The following is a 15,225-nucleotide window of genomic DNA, read 5'->3' as shown; positions in this document are numbered from 1 at the left end:
GTATATCTTTGCAAACATGTTCATGCTGAAGTAAAGGACAGTTCTAACATTTTACTTTATCTGGTGTCTGAGAAAATAGTGACAATATATACAATACCTATTATAATTAGTGGGCGAAAGAAAAATACAACAACCGTTGTTAGCATTTTTTTTACTACATAAAGAAACAATACCATAGTATATGTATATGGTTATTTAGTAGAATGGGCTGATTGGTAGGATAAGCTGTTTTTTACAGACATAAGAAAGAAAGAAACCTATAAACGAATGGTGCAAGCCTAAAAACAAGCAGAAACGTTAAAATTCATATTTAAAACACACTTATGTTCCTAACAACGATTAAGAAATCACGAAGATTAAATTTGAAAATATTGTCCTAAGTATGGACATAAGTATCCTTTAGTACCAACAAGAAGTATTTATTGGAGCCCAAATATCAATATAACTTTTATTACCTTCGCGATTAATTTACGACTAAAATAAATATTATGCAATAGATAAACGGCCCGATTCGAACTTTAAGATACGTCAAATATTAGGTCTAGATACGATATGGATATCGGATTTGTCAATGTCAAAAGTGACGTTTCTTCAAACAAAAACGCCACTTTTGACACTGATATATCCGATCCACATTGTATCTAGACCTTATATTTGACGAATCTTAAAGTTAGTCATAGCTTTTGTGTAAAAAGTTTCCTCAATTCGTAAGGCCCTCACCCTCACGCAACCATTGCCCTGGCATAATTTCAAAATCATCGTGCCCCATGAAAGATTGCGTCAACAAAAATATTCATAACTGGACTGAAATATCGCGAGTAATTTTATTCTATTCCCTGTTGTAATTTTTCAAGAAGCATTTCTTCAGGTTATGTGAAGTTACCCCAGAATGGTAAAGAACAGTGTACGCAAAATCGTATCTGCTATTTGCGTGATATTCAAAATTAAACCGTATTTGCACAGCGAAAAGTAGTTTTTATTTTATTTTGTTAAATTAAGTAAAATGTTTCCTTAGCTATTTCTCGATATATTCGAGGCATGGCCATGTCGCCCGGCGGCTACGCATTTGTTATTCCATTATTACCCTTATTTAATACGCTCGTGATAAATGTTGCCGTTTTTCCTACGGCTGGATTCAAAATAAGGAAAAGAGTTGAGTTTTCACTGTAATTTTAGGGTACTGCCAAAGAAAAATTTTTGGGCTTCTGTAATGAAAGCAATGAATGCTTGATACCAGGGATCAGATCCTGCATCCATATTTAAAACTTAAGTAAATAAAAAATGCTTTTCCAGCTGTACCTCGGACGTCCAGACGGTCTTCGGCCATTTGGAACTCCAAAGTACGCCCTTCAGACTGCACGATCTTTACCCATCCGGACTACGTACCCGAGCCATCAGAGTCTGGTGGCTTTCGTTTCTCCAGTGATGTTCGGCTCGGACACCAGATCTTGAATGTCCTGGTTCCTGCGAAGTCTCCAGGTTTCATCCCCTCCACGTGTGGTTCCGATCGCTGCGCCACAGCAGTAAGTAAGTGAGCGCCACTTGCACCATTCCACTAAGCCGGGGTTAAGTGGTTAAACCTTTAATCCAGTGTCAAATTGTACTGGTAACAATAGTAACTCCATGTTTAACCAGTTAAACCCGGCTAAGTGGGATGGTGCAAGCGGCGCGAAGTAAGTAAAAAATTGCAATTGCTAGCAATTTTGTCAGTATAGCAACTGATGCTATTAAGGAGGGTGCCCTCCTGAAATTTTTGAACCAGGGTCTAAAAAATATGAAATGGAATTTAATCTAAATCCGTTAAGCCAGTTTCGCGTAAAATAGTAACCAACAGTCGTTCAATAAACATATTCACAAACTTTCTGTTTAAATACGGAGTATTTATGGAATACTGGGGTATCATCGTTTGTTCACGTTTTACTTCATTCGATTCAAGTATTTAACTATCTAAACTGCATTATTACGTATAAAATGATATACCTCTGAACCCACCAGCAACCTATCCACCGCAACTTAACTTGTTTTTGAAATAATTCTCCTGACTATTCGATTTCGCTTTTATAGCAATACCACTAAAGGGATTGCCTCGTCTGCCTTTCCCATCCATGGCCTATTTATATGCCAGTTTTTATTTCTACGTAAAGGTTTTATTTATTCTAGACAGACTTTGGATATGTAAGAGTACAGATAGAAATTGAAACCTTTTATAGACCGAATATTACTGATGACAATCACAGTTTATTAGTGTGCGCATGACAAACATAACTTTTAGTTGTAAAAATAGTAAAAATACATGAGTAGAGCAAGTGTACTAAAAACTTTCCCCAGCTATTAAGTTTATTTTTAGTACTACGTTGGCAGCAATGGAGCACGTGCCTCGTGGAAAGCAGTAAAAGTAGAATAAATAATATTTTGGACGCTTGCAACTCCGGCTTAGACTAAGGTCTGCTTAATCGTCCACGTTGTCGTTTTGTCTATACGAAGTATTTCCGCTACACACCGGGAAAGTTATCGGCTACGACCGTAGCTCAGCGGTGAATATGTTAGACGCCACCCGCGACGGTCAGCGTCCAATGACATCACGACAAGCGATTAAGGCGCCGCCCGCCGCGGGTGCACGGTCTGCTTGACTCACCCACCGAGTGCGACGACCAGTCTATTTTGCACAATGTCGATCTTTAACAGTAAATATGTTTATTATACAGTATGTAACTGAACGTGAAATATAATAAATATAAATAAAATAAAATAAAAAATATATTTTATTTCGGATAAAAATCCATAGTTCTTAGTTACAATAAATACTTGTCTGGTTTTTATATAAAGTGCGTTGGGGTAAGTTGAAAGGGTTAAGACAAAAAGTTGTGCTAATTCCGGATCACATGTAACACATATATTTAAGGGCTGGCAACATTGTTCCAAGTGCCATTCAGTTTTGCCCCGTCGCTAATTCGATTCGCACTTGAAATATAAAGTCATGTGCCTAGGGGCAAATTTGACACTGATGGTACTATATAGGAGGTATGGCGGTATATACTACTCAACGGCTTTCACTTTTACCCAATCTTCAGTTTTATTAAAAAAAATACCAGTGGTGTATCGTTATTACTCCTCCACTATTCCAACTTCCCTCAGTCTTTTTTTGACGAAAATTTAATTTTAGAAGGTATTTTTTAATGTTTGTTGTCTTATTACTGGAGTACGATGGAATAGGAAAGTCTATTATTTGCTTTTACCCCTAATGCTTTATTTTTCAGCACAAACCTTTCCATTTGATTTTCCGGTGGTTCGAATGCAACACTACTCATCTCATCAAGAATCCATTCCATCTTATCCCAACGCACCCTATTAATACTTTAGTAGGGCACAATCCGTATTATAGGGTAATAATGCAGAATTTTTGAAACTGATAGTGGTAATGAGAATTCTAGAGAATTGTGGATTTTTTAATCTAGTCGCATAAAGAGTTAAATAATTATACTTAATGAAGTTTTTAAAGTTCAACAATCAACAAGGCTTTATTTAAAGTATGATTAGAAATGCCCATATTTAGAAATAATATTTTTAATTACAAGCTGTACTTTAACAGCTTTTCTGACCTTTACTAAAACTTTGACCAGCAAATTGAATAAATATTTAGTCCTATACAAACATTGACCTTCAAATAACTACAGCAACTATGAAAGTTATTGTGAACATAACACATGTTCTTGTTTAATAAATCAACATTAAACCGACTAAATTCATCGAGGTATGCTTGGTACCCAAACATTGTGTCTTTCGATAATAATCTGTGTTTTTTTAATTATTGCATCAATAAACTTTTAAGTATCTGTCAGCTGTTTTAGCCGCAGTTTTTTAGCTGTTATCAGTACCCCTAGTGTAAATTTGATCGACATCATAACGTGACGAACGCGTTTGCGTTAAGTCTCATTTTGTATAGGATTTTGAGTTTCCAAAACGTCCCGCTTGGCGCGCTCTTTCTAAATCCAATACAAAATGAGACTAAACGCAAACGCGTACGTCACGTTTCGAAATCGAATTTATTTACACTAGGGGTACAGGTCGCGTAGCAAACATGCCAATCATTAACGCTCCGTAGCGAACGAAACGCAATTTTCACTGTTGCAAGTGTCGCACTAAAATGGAAGAGTAATAGAGAAAAACAAAGGGTTTAATTGTATGTAAAATGCAAGCGATTGCCACCTTGGCTAGGCCGGCTGTAGTGCTTAATAATCATCAACTATGACTATTATAACTATGGGTACCAACCACAGAGCTGTAGCCCACCTTTCCAAATTTTTCCATCAAGTGTCGTCTGTCACCGACGTCGAAAAAACTTAGACTATAAGATAAATGCATAACAATGAATCAACTAATATTGAATGCACCATCTCGAATTTATTTAATTTTATCACTTCCTAAACACCCGTGGAATTATGACTTGTGGAACACTCAAACAAATTAAATTCATTTTATTGCTGCGACCGAAGCGCCCATTTCAATACAATTTCCCTAATGCAGCCGCTAAGGGGAGGTTTTGCAAAAGGACCGTAATTATGTTTATAGATGACACTTCTGCAATTGCTACAGCTGTCATTTTAAAACATAGTTATTTTAAAACACGTTCTGATGTCACATGTCACATGATTATGTTAGAGATTCGACTGATATCTTTGTCTTTGATTAAACAAGTTTAATAAGTTTGGTATAAAATATGTTGTTAGTTCTAATTGACCATCTGCATTTTTTTACCTAATGACAATAGCAACAAATAAGTGGTTGAAAAAAAAAATTTACAAATAAGACAGTGCTATTTAGAACAGAAATTTAATTATAGATGCTTTATTAGCAACCAATAATCCGATGTAATTTGGTAATACGTAGAAGTGTGGACTGTACATTCGATATTAGAGAGAGGTTTATATTATTAATAACAAAACGTAAACACAACGTTTTTTTCTATAGAGTATTCATAAAACTTGGCATATCGTTAACATGATTCAACATCAACTTAAACGAAATATTGGTAGAAACGAATTGAAAAAAAAACTCGATTGGTACCAATTGATAAAAATATTCTTTCGCGTAAAATAGCTACACTTGGAACAAACGAAATTTCATGCATACATATAATCTTGCCTACTTCCCGGAGGGGTAGGCAGAGACCATGGATTTCCACTTGCTACGATCCTGACATACCTCTTTCGCTTCCTTCACTTTCATGATATTCCTCATACACGCTCGTCGGTTTCGCGTGCTCTTGACCTGGCCTTTCTTGAGGATTTCCCCGATTTGATCAGAGAAAGTCCGCCGAGGTCTACCCCTTCCAGCTCCCTCTTCTACTTCTCCCTTATACACTCTCTTTGTTAACCTTCTTTGTTTTGTTTTGGTAACGAAATTTCAATTTACCTTAGAAGAAAAATAACTTAAAATAATGAATGAAAATCCAGTTGCATACTGGGCTTAATAGAATCCACACAGATTAAGTAAATCTGTAATTTAGTGATTCAGAGAGCTGCCTGGATGGATTCGCAGTCCTATTATACGCCTTTAATCAGCTTAGGCTAATACTAACGTGGCAGTCTGAATTAAGCGAAAGATTAGGGTATTAATGAAAGATTTCACTGTCCAGCTTCGGATGTCATTAAGCCAATGCATGACTTTAATCCAAGTTCTTTGCGTTATGTGACACATGGGGTGTATTAGGTACTGAAGTCTGTTTAATATTATAGATACCAAAGTAAATACCTACCAAAGTACCATAGTACGGATCAAATAACGCTTCATTAGTATCTACCATTATGTAACAGCTTTACAAAAAGTGGTATCTTTAATATGGAACGACTAAGACTGTAAAAAGATATACTTTTGAATGTGAAAGAAAAGAAATTTACCTATATTTGGAAAAGTTTTCCGGGATGTCATATACTTTTGGCGCGTTGTTTCATCCGCTATTATTGATGCTGACTGTACCTACTCGGTTGTTTGTTGCTGTCCATTAATCGCACGCACCTGACAACACGTTTGTCAGTTTGCTTTTGTTTCATAGAAATAATAAAACTGTTGAGTACAGTACCCCTAGTGTACATTTTATCGACATTATAACGTGACGAACGCGTTTGCGTTAAGTCTCATTTTGTATAGGATTTTGAGTTTCCAAAACGTCCCGCTTGGCGCGCTCTTTCTAAATCCAATACAAAATGAGACTAAACGCAAACGCGTACGTCACGTTTTTAAAATAGAATTTATTTACACTAGGGGTACTGGTAATATTCTGGTTTCACAGTATTTGTTAAAAGAGTTTTCTTATCTTAGATAGAATGATTCATATTCTAGAAAAAAATAATTATATCGAACTTACAAATAAAAAAATAATTTTTAACAAGCAAAAACGTCTGCTAACGGTGATTTAAATTTATTCTAAGCTTACAAATACATTTTACATATTTTCTGTTTAGAAGAAAAAGGTTGAATAAATATTTTTTGACGTTAGTAAATTTTTAGACGATATACCACCAATATGATATAATATTTTTTTAATTTATTGTATAATTATTTTTTTAATTCATAATTATAATTTCATGCTAATTAATTCAGGCGCCTAGTTTAAACGAATAGCAAAAGCTCCCAAGTTAATTTCAGCCGCCGTTAAAAGTCTGAATACTCTGTATCCAGATAACATCGCAAGGTGCCGAAACACGAAAATTCCATTTAACACCTTCAAACAATGAAAGGGCGAGAGAGACCAAATAGTCACGGAATGGCATCATTAGCCCGGCTGCTACGTGACCGCATATATCTAATTGAATGGGCCGACGTCGCCGCGAAGGTGACAAAAGCGATTAACGTGAATTTGTGTGGTAACGATGCCATTGATTGGCAGGAAATCGTATAAAATTGGCCTCGAGTAACAAACACTTGTGAGTGTTTATACTTGAGACGATTTATCACACTCGTACCTAATTATGGAGCTACTTAAATATACAAAGATTAATCCTTTTTTCAATCACTTGCATTGATCCATTTTATTGGGCGAAATTTCATAAATTTAGTTAGGTACTGCAAAAAGTGTATTTATTTTTAAGTCGTTTAGAAATAACATAAGTATTGAATTATCGGACTTACGCAATATACCTACTTATGAAGATTCTGAACTGAAGAAAAAGCATCTCAAGTGGGAAATCGTAAAAATGTATGAAAATGTGTATTACGCCGGAAACATATTAACATATTAACCGCTGAGCTACGGTAGTAGCGCTACGTCGTAGCCGATAACATGGATTTCCCGGTATGTAGCCGAAGTGCTTCGTAGAGGCAAAACGTCATCCCGTTTGTGATTAGCGCTGAATGGGTTAGGTGCGATCTACTGTACATATTTAGCTCAAAAGCAAGCTTATAATCAAAATGTTTTGTTAGTGGCAGCGCTGTTACGTCGGTAAAATGACGAACGAATCGTCAGCGCGAGAGGAAATTACACCCCTAATCAGATTATTCCAGTGACTGCTGACAACCGACGAGTTTGGTGCACAAGTCAATTATTTAAACGCTATTAAAATGTTGGTGAAAATAAGAAGGGAACGTTTATTATGTAGCAGAACTTGGCTATTTGGTTAGATAAATAAAGCTGTGCTTTGATTTGTAAAGTTACAATTTCGAATTTATATTCAACAACGTCCAAGTTCTTGGATCAGATACTTACCAAAAAGTCAGTTACCCTTACTAAACGTAAACGTTAAATAACAATAAATTACTTAAACATCATTTGCTTAATATGCATCAAAATTTACTGTAACATCATTTGCTTAATATGCATCAATATAATAACCAAAATGCCAGACATAATTTTACTGGTGTCGAATAGAGATCTTCTACATAAGTGAAGTTAGGAGTACATTTTTTAAAAGATTTCAGAGAACACGCTGTGAGTTCTAATTAATTTGCTAGTACTCGTAATGTGTTCAAAGCTTTGAGGTCCGGATCTTAATTAGTGTTAATCTTAAGATAATAAGCCACGTGTTTTTACTAATTGGAGTTAATTGAAAAAAGAAAGAACCGGGAAAACTCTTAGAGAGAAATTATGAATTTACTTCAACCTGTTTGATGCTTGAAGGGAAGTCTTTTTGCGTGACTTTTTCTGAAAGTTATCAGCAGACTGTAATTAAATAGTAGGTACGAGTAATATACTTCATACTAAGCTTAAAATATTTTTTCTTTTGTCATATAAATCAGTACCGACTAGACACAAGTTAGAGAGGATAAATTGAGACAAAAAATTTGGCATTTATTACGCAACAAAAAAACAAATAATATTCATTAATACTATTTGTTTTTTTGTTAATACTTTATTTAATAATAGAAAACTAGGACATAAGAAAAAAAATCTAATTACAGAATTATATAACTAATTAACCTATAAAACTTGAAATCTAAATCTAAAAATAAATAATCTCAAAAATATGTAAATAATTAAAAACTATCCCATGCGGCATGGTGCCGTAGATGCTGGCAGCATTTTTTTTTACTACGTCAGTGGCAAACAAGCATACGGCCCGCCTGATGGTAAGCAGTCTCCGTAGCCTATGGACGCCTGCAACTCCCGATGAGTTACATGCGCGTTGCCGATCCTAACACTCCGCACCCTTGTTGAGCTCTGGCAACCTTACTCAACGGTAGGAACACAACACTATGAGTAGGGTCTAGTGTTGTTTTCCTCGTTGTATCGCAATACTTATTCTATTAATTCTTTTATTAATTGTTGTCTTCTTTACTAATATTATATTGAATTATAATAACTCAAAATATATAGTATCCTGGAGTAAGGTGCCTATATGTAGCATATTTGAATGTAGGCAACAAACTATTAGTGTTTTAATAACAAATTAAGTACATTAGATTAAATTAGGATACATTTATATATATAGTAAAACAATATCTATATTACTATACTGAATCGATTAAATTGCTCCTCCATAATACTCGGCACAGACTTAAAGCAGTGTGTTTCCTTTTTATAACCATTAATGGCTCTCAAGAGAGCAGAAAAACGTAAACCGTCTTTTTCATTCTAATTACTTTTAAAAAGATGCATGTTGAGCCAGAGGCGGTCTTCATTACAAGGAAAATTTGTGAGACATGTACCGAAAAAGAAATAAGTATCCTATTTTTGCCAGGAAAATATTCTGGACATAATTAAACACGACTGTCGTGGAAAATAACATCAACATTCAAGGCATAATGTAAGCAATTTCAACGATATTTGTGATTCGAAAAGAGGATATCAGGAAGTCGATGTCGGATCCGTCGAATTTTCTTTAACAAATGTTGTCTTCTTTTTCCCAAATACATTCTAAGGGCTAATAAACACTTGAAGCATATATTTTCTCTGAAGTATAATCATGGGATTTATAATGGTGGTTAAAATATATTCGCTTTAACATGAAAGGAAACAGTTTTTCTGCCAGATAAGACGTAGGAATCCTAAATACTAGTACAGGGCCTAAATCAAGTACAAACTGTTGGCGTCGCTGTTAGGCGGTTTTAGACTAGCGTAGTCATTACGGTATAGTACTAGAATCGGCATACGTAACAAAATGTTTCCGCACCTCAATTTATTATTTAATCGTATGGCGATATAGTCACATAGGCAAAATTATACATATACAGTATTATTTATAAGGCAACATCCAAGTTTTGCAACCATTGCACAGCATCGGGCGTCAAGTCTAATAGATCAACCTCAATGAAGTGCCGGCTCTCTTCGACTACTCGCGAGATGCCACGCATGTAACGAAAATTAAAAGAAATAATAAAAATTAAAAATACCTTTCTGCATTATGAAAATGTATTCTAATAATATCAAGGAACATAATAAAAGCAATATAATAACAATCCACTGCGAAAAAACTCTTGTTTTAAGCTCATTTTGATAATTTCGAAACGTCACTTTAAACACTCGCGGTGGTACGCCATTTTCTTTGGCTATGTGCATTCGCAGATGTCACACGTGGGTAGTCATGATTACCTACCTTATTGTTTGCAGAACATATATTCAATAATGATATATTATACTCTTTATTTCGTATTTTTTTTGTAGTGTTTTGCTTATATTTAAAGAGTATATTATGCTATACCTAAACGCGAATTGATCTAAATTGCTACGAGTATTAGGATCAAACAGAAAGAGTTTTATGACTATTTTTATAAATTTTAATATCGTCAACATTTTCAATACACTTGTAAGGAAATAAATACATTTCATCCAGGTTCTTTACAATGCGTATGTAGGAACCGGAACCCTAAAAATATATTTAGGGTTCCGTACCCAAAGGGTAAAACGGGACCCTATTACTAAGACTCCGCTGTCCGTCCGTCTGTCTGTCTGTCCGTCTGTCACCAGGCTGTATCTGATTAAACCGTGATAGCTAGACAGTTGAAATTTTCACAGATGATGTATTCGTATATCTATTGCCGCTATAACAACAAATACTAAAAAGTACGGAATCCTCGGTGGGCTAGTACGACTCGCACTTGTCCGGTTTTTTATTTAACGAATAGACACAAAGTAAAAACGGGTTTAGCAAGAACTCACAATGAATACTTTTCCGTGTATATTTATGGTTGCGGTTTAATAATCGAATTGAGGCAGAAATTTGGGTCGCTTTTGATTGGCTTTAGTCACGTGAAGGCCATGGAACTGAAATATTAAATTTGAAAACACGTGGGTGGCAGGTGCGAAATACAACTCAGTTAATATGATTAAATAGTAACGTTTAGTTATTAAAGCAGTGCATAAGTAAAGCAGGTTTAAACAGTACACAGTACAGTAAACAGTACAAACAGTATACACAAACTGAATGCTCCTTCCTTCTCGTGTCGATGGTTTCGGACTTTCAAACTGTGCGGGACCAAGAGGTAGCGACATTTATCGCCCTGTCCGTCGCATCACTGAGCCGCATGACTGCTCAGAGCAGGCATGCGGGCACGCTGGGCAGGACAGCATGTGTTCCATTGTTTGGGGAGTCGTTCCACATGGGCATTGGGTGTCTGAGACGCCTAGGGCGCCCCGCTTCAGCATGTTCTCCTTGCTGCGGCCGACCTGGGAACGCAATCTATTTAAGGCTTTCCAGATCGGCCACAGCTGCTTATGCCCAGCCGGAAGCGTTTCAGCGGGGCGAACATAGTCGTCAGGAGGGGCGCGGATACTCTCCCATTGGGCAAGTCGGTTCTGGGACGGCGGAATCTCGATAGCTGCAGTACACCGCATGAAGGTCCTACGGCTCTTTAGTTATTTATCTAATTTATTTATTTAATTTTTTATCTTGAGGCCTTTCTCGAGGGCCCACATCGATTCGAATCTTGGGTTTTTGACCAAAATGCACTTTAAAAATTTGTAATAAATATTGCACAAAAGCTAAAAATATGAAACTGGCTTCTAACATTTTTATTTTTTTAAGTGTACAAAGAAAAAACATGATATCCACGCTATTGAGCACGCACTTCCATCTCGCTCACGGTTATGCTCAGTGAGAGTGAGAGAACAACTTAAAGTAAGGTGAAATAGGTTACACTACAAATACCTAATGTTCTTACGCCGTATTTATACTTGTAATAAAGAATTTACTTTCATCAGAAACCGACCTTATTTATTAACAACAAAATTTACGAAGTATCAGTAATTTAAAACGAGGACGATGATATTTTTTTCCAGCTCTTAAAGGCTCACTTTACTGTTCAAAAACAGATGAGAAAATTGCATTTTATTTACAAAAGTGACAAAGTTATTGGCTGGTAGAATTGACTTCTAAGTGACGATTTTAAATGATTAATATTTTATAACGTTTATTTGGATTTGATTTGTGATATTTTACAGATAGTATTTTTTTCGCGTTGGTGTGGTAAAATAGTTATTTACGATACAAGTGCAGAAAATAGGAAATTCGCAACGAGTGGTGATAAATAAAAACACGACCGCAGGGAGTGTTTTAAATCAACACGAGTTGCGAATTCCCTATTCGCACGTGTATCGTACGACGTTTTACAGTAGGTACATAAGGCTCTTTAAATATTCGACATATGCACGGAAAGTGCGGGAGCACGGGTGCGAGAAAGGAGCACCATATGTACTGTAAAAATTGTTTCACTACACTCACCAAAGTCTGTTAAACACTCGTGTCTTGAAACCTTAATATTAAATATTAGCACAAGGGATTACATTAATAACTTAACCCCTTGTAAAATAAATAATTATTACACAAATACCTAACATTAGCGTAAAGTTTCCCTTCATATGACGTAATACGATAAGTATGAATTCGGACAGGCTTATAGACTTTTTGCTCAAGACCATCCTTGTATTCTAATATATTCAAGTTCTTGTTAGGTATTGGCAGAGTATGATAATGTTGGGTTAGGAATCAATCTACATTAATTTAAAAGGGTTTTTATGTACTGTCTGAATATTCGATTGCACAATACTTAGGTATAGGTATTATCCTTAATTTAGTCAATTTATCTTCCTTAAATCGTGATAAATAATTAAGAATACACTATGTTTGTTTATGGACACCCTTAGCTATCTAAGGTCTATACCTATTTTATAGGTATATTATCGCTCGAGTAAGTATAATATACTTAGTAAGAACAGTATCATAATTATTATTTATGAAATGCATTATTATAAGCAGGAAATTAATCATCAAAGTACAAATGTCAAATCATATTAGGCTAATATTTCTCTAAGTTGGGAGCCATATCATCTAGCCCTTTTGTTAATTAGTAACAAAGTAAATATCCTAACGCAAAATTTCCTCCCAAACACATACATCCAAGAAAAAGGACAAAGGGCGAATCAGAACAGAATACATTTTGAATAAATAAACCGCATACGTCATTGTCAGTGAAATTACTTAATAGAACCTTAAATCTCACCGACACAAGCACGGAAGCCCATGACGAGTAATTTCATACCCATTATCACATTGTGGAACTGGGTCCCTCAACTTTAATTGTGATCCTCATAACAACGTTTCCGCAGCTAAACTAAAGTTAACCCTTTACCAGGCTATGGGATATATATTTCCCACATGAAGCACTTCAAACATGAGTTCTATTTTTGATGAGTAAGACTGACATTCGGTTTTCATTTTTGAACTGTCAGCCTGGTAAAGGGTTAAAGCAGTCCGCATGTCACACCGTGTAGTTGTAATCTGTAAATAATAAAATACAGGATGTAACAAAAATAGTGGGGAACCGTTTAAGGGCATATTTGGTAGCGTGTTCCGATTAGGAAAGAGTAGAATAAAAAATATTTTGACACGAAAAAATTAATTTTTCTTCTACTTTTTCCTTATCAGAACACAATACCAAATATGCGTATCATCATGATCATCTGAGGCATTACAGCCGCGGATGAACCTTAAGCTTGGTCAAAAGTCTCTCCAGTCCAATCTATTCGTAACTTTCCTTCTCCAACTTGACACTCCTAAGGTCCTGATATCTTGGTACTTAAACCCGGCCAACCATCTGAGCTTGGCCCTGCCTTTACCTCTGCGGCTCTCCGGTTGGCCATCTTAAACGTATCCCCACTGTTTTTGTTACACCTTGTATAACAATCTAATCCAAAATATAAGACACGGATTGGAAATAATAACATGTTCATGGGAAGATAATCTTCATACTAAATGACAACTGTCAATTGTCAGATAACTATTATGTCTCTTACGCAGCAGTGTAGCGCCACAGTAATGTAAAAAGCGAGTTACAATAACTAAGCTTTCGTGTCCTGTGTTTTGTCTCATGTTTAATTTAACTCATAGCAATCTAAATTTCGGAAACAGTATATCCAATGTGACCGAAATATAGTTATGTCGGTGTAACAGCGGTCTCTGTCAGAAACAAAGCGCCTGCAGAAAGCGGGGTTGATGTAGCGGAAACTGATAGAGCGTGCGCTGGCGTTGCCTGCCGATCTAATATTCGCACTCAAATACATTCGCGACAGAATGCACTACTTACACTTAAGGTATAGTGAGTTAAGGTCCTTCTCCGAAGCTCGCAGAAAACTGAGCGGACGGCCGTGCGCACCTTGAATCGCGGATATCATGGTTATTGAATTATTATTTTAGCCATTTCAGCCCCTAGATTAAGAAAGGGCATAAAAACAAAGGGCTACTTATTCTAAGTTATTTTTAACAAAAAAAATTAACTGATGAGTTACTAGATCAAAAATAACATCACGCATTTTTGGAAGCAATTCTTATGATAATAGCTTTTGTGTAAAAATAGTTATAATGTTTAATAGTACGTTTTAGACCTATGTTGGTGTTGTATTTTTTTTTCTATCGAGTGAAAATTGTTTAATGTTAGAAATCGATTAATTTACTAGAGCAACGCCTGGAACTTGCTATCCATATTTATTGGTAACTGTTTTGTGATCTGCAAAATCGCTACGAATTTTTATATACTCTGCTGGCTAAACCCATTATACCTTAAGAGGAAAGAGGACGGCCGATTCTCCATACAAACGTAGTCCCAATTTCCTTCTCTGGATATTGTCATTTTTATAAATAAAATAAAAATAAATAAATAAATATTATAGGACATTATTACACAAATTGACTAAGTCCCACAGTAAGCTCAATAAGGCTTGTGTTGAGGGTACTTAGACAACGATATATATAATATATAAATATTTATAAATACTTAAATACATAGAAAACAGCCATGACTCAGGAATAAATATCCATGCTCATCACACGAATAAATGTCCTTACCAGGATTTGAACCCGATTCGACTCCGCGCACGCCTTCCAAATGTACGGACACCATTATTCCCTGACGGGAAAAACGTTCAAATGAGTGTATAATATTTCATCGTTATAGGTATTCTGCTTGATAAACACTAGCAATGCTTACGAGGAATTTATGTAGGTAATATTCTTACAATCATCCTACCCCACCGGTATTGCAGAAAAAACAGGCCGAATTAAATCCGGCTTGCCTATCGAGCATGTATGAAGCGCCAGCACTGTTTTGCACATAAAATGTAATATTGATATTAAATAGTACTACGTGTTGTGTTTTCCATGAAATAAGATTATTCAGTCAATAATAATGCACTATATTTACCTTACTTTGGTTGCTGAAATCACGTAGAAGGGGCTTTACAATTGCTTATAGAGGTACCTAGATTTACAAAATATTGTTACACACAATTCAGGAATTGTA

This window comes from Cydia pomonella, chromosome 13 (assembly GCF_033807575.1).
Source record: "Cydia pomonella isolate Wapato2018A chromosome 13, ilCydPomo1, whole genome shotgun sequence".
In the NCBI taxonomy this organism is placed as follows: domain Eukaryota; kingdom Metazoa; phylum Arthropoda; class Insecta; order Lepidoptera; family Tortricidae; genus Cydia; species Cydia pomonella.
The sequence above is the reverse complement of the archived record's forward strand: the minus strand, read 5'-3'. Positions refer to the sequence as shown.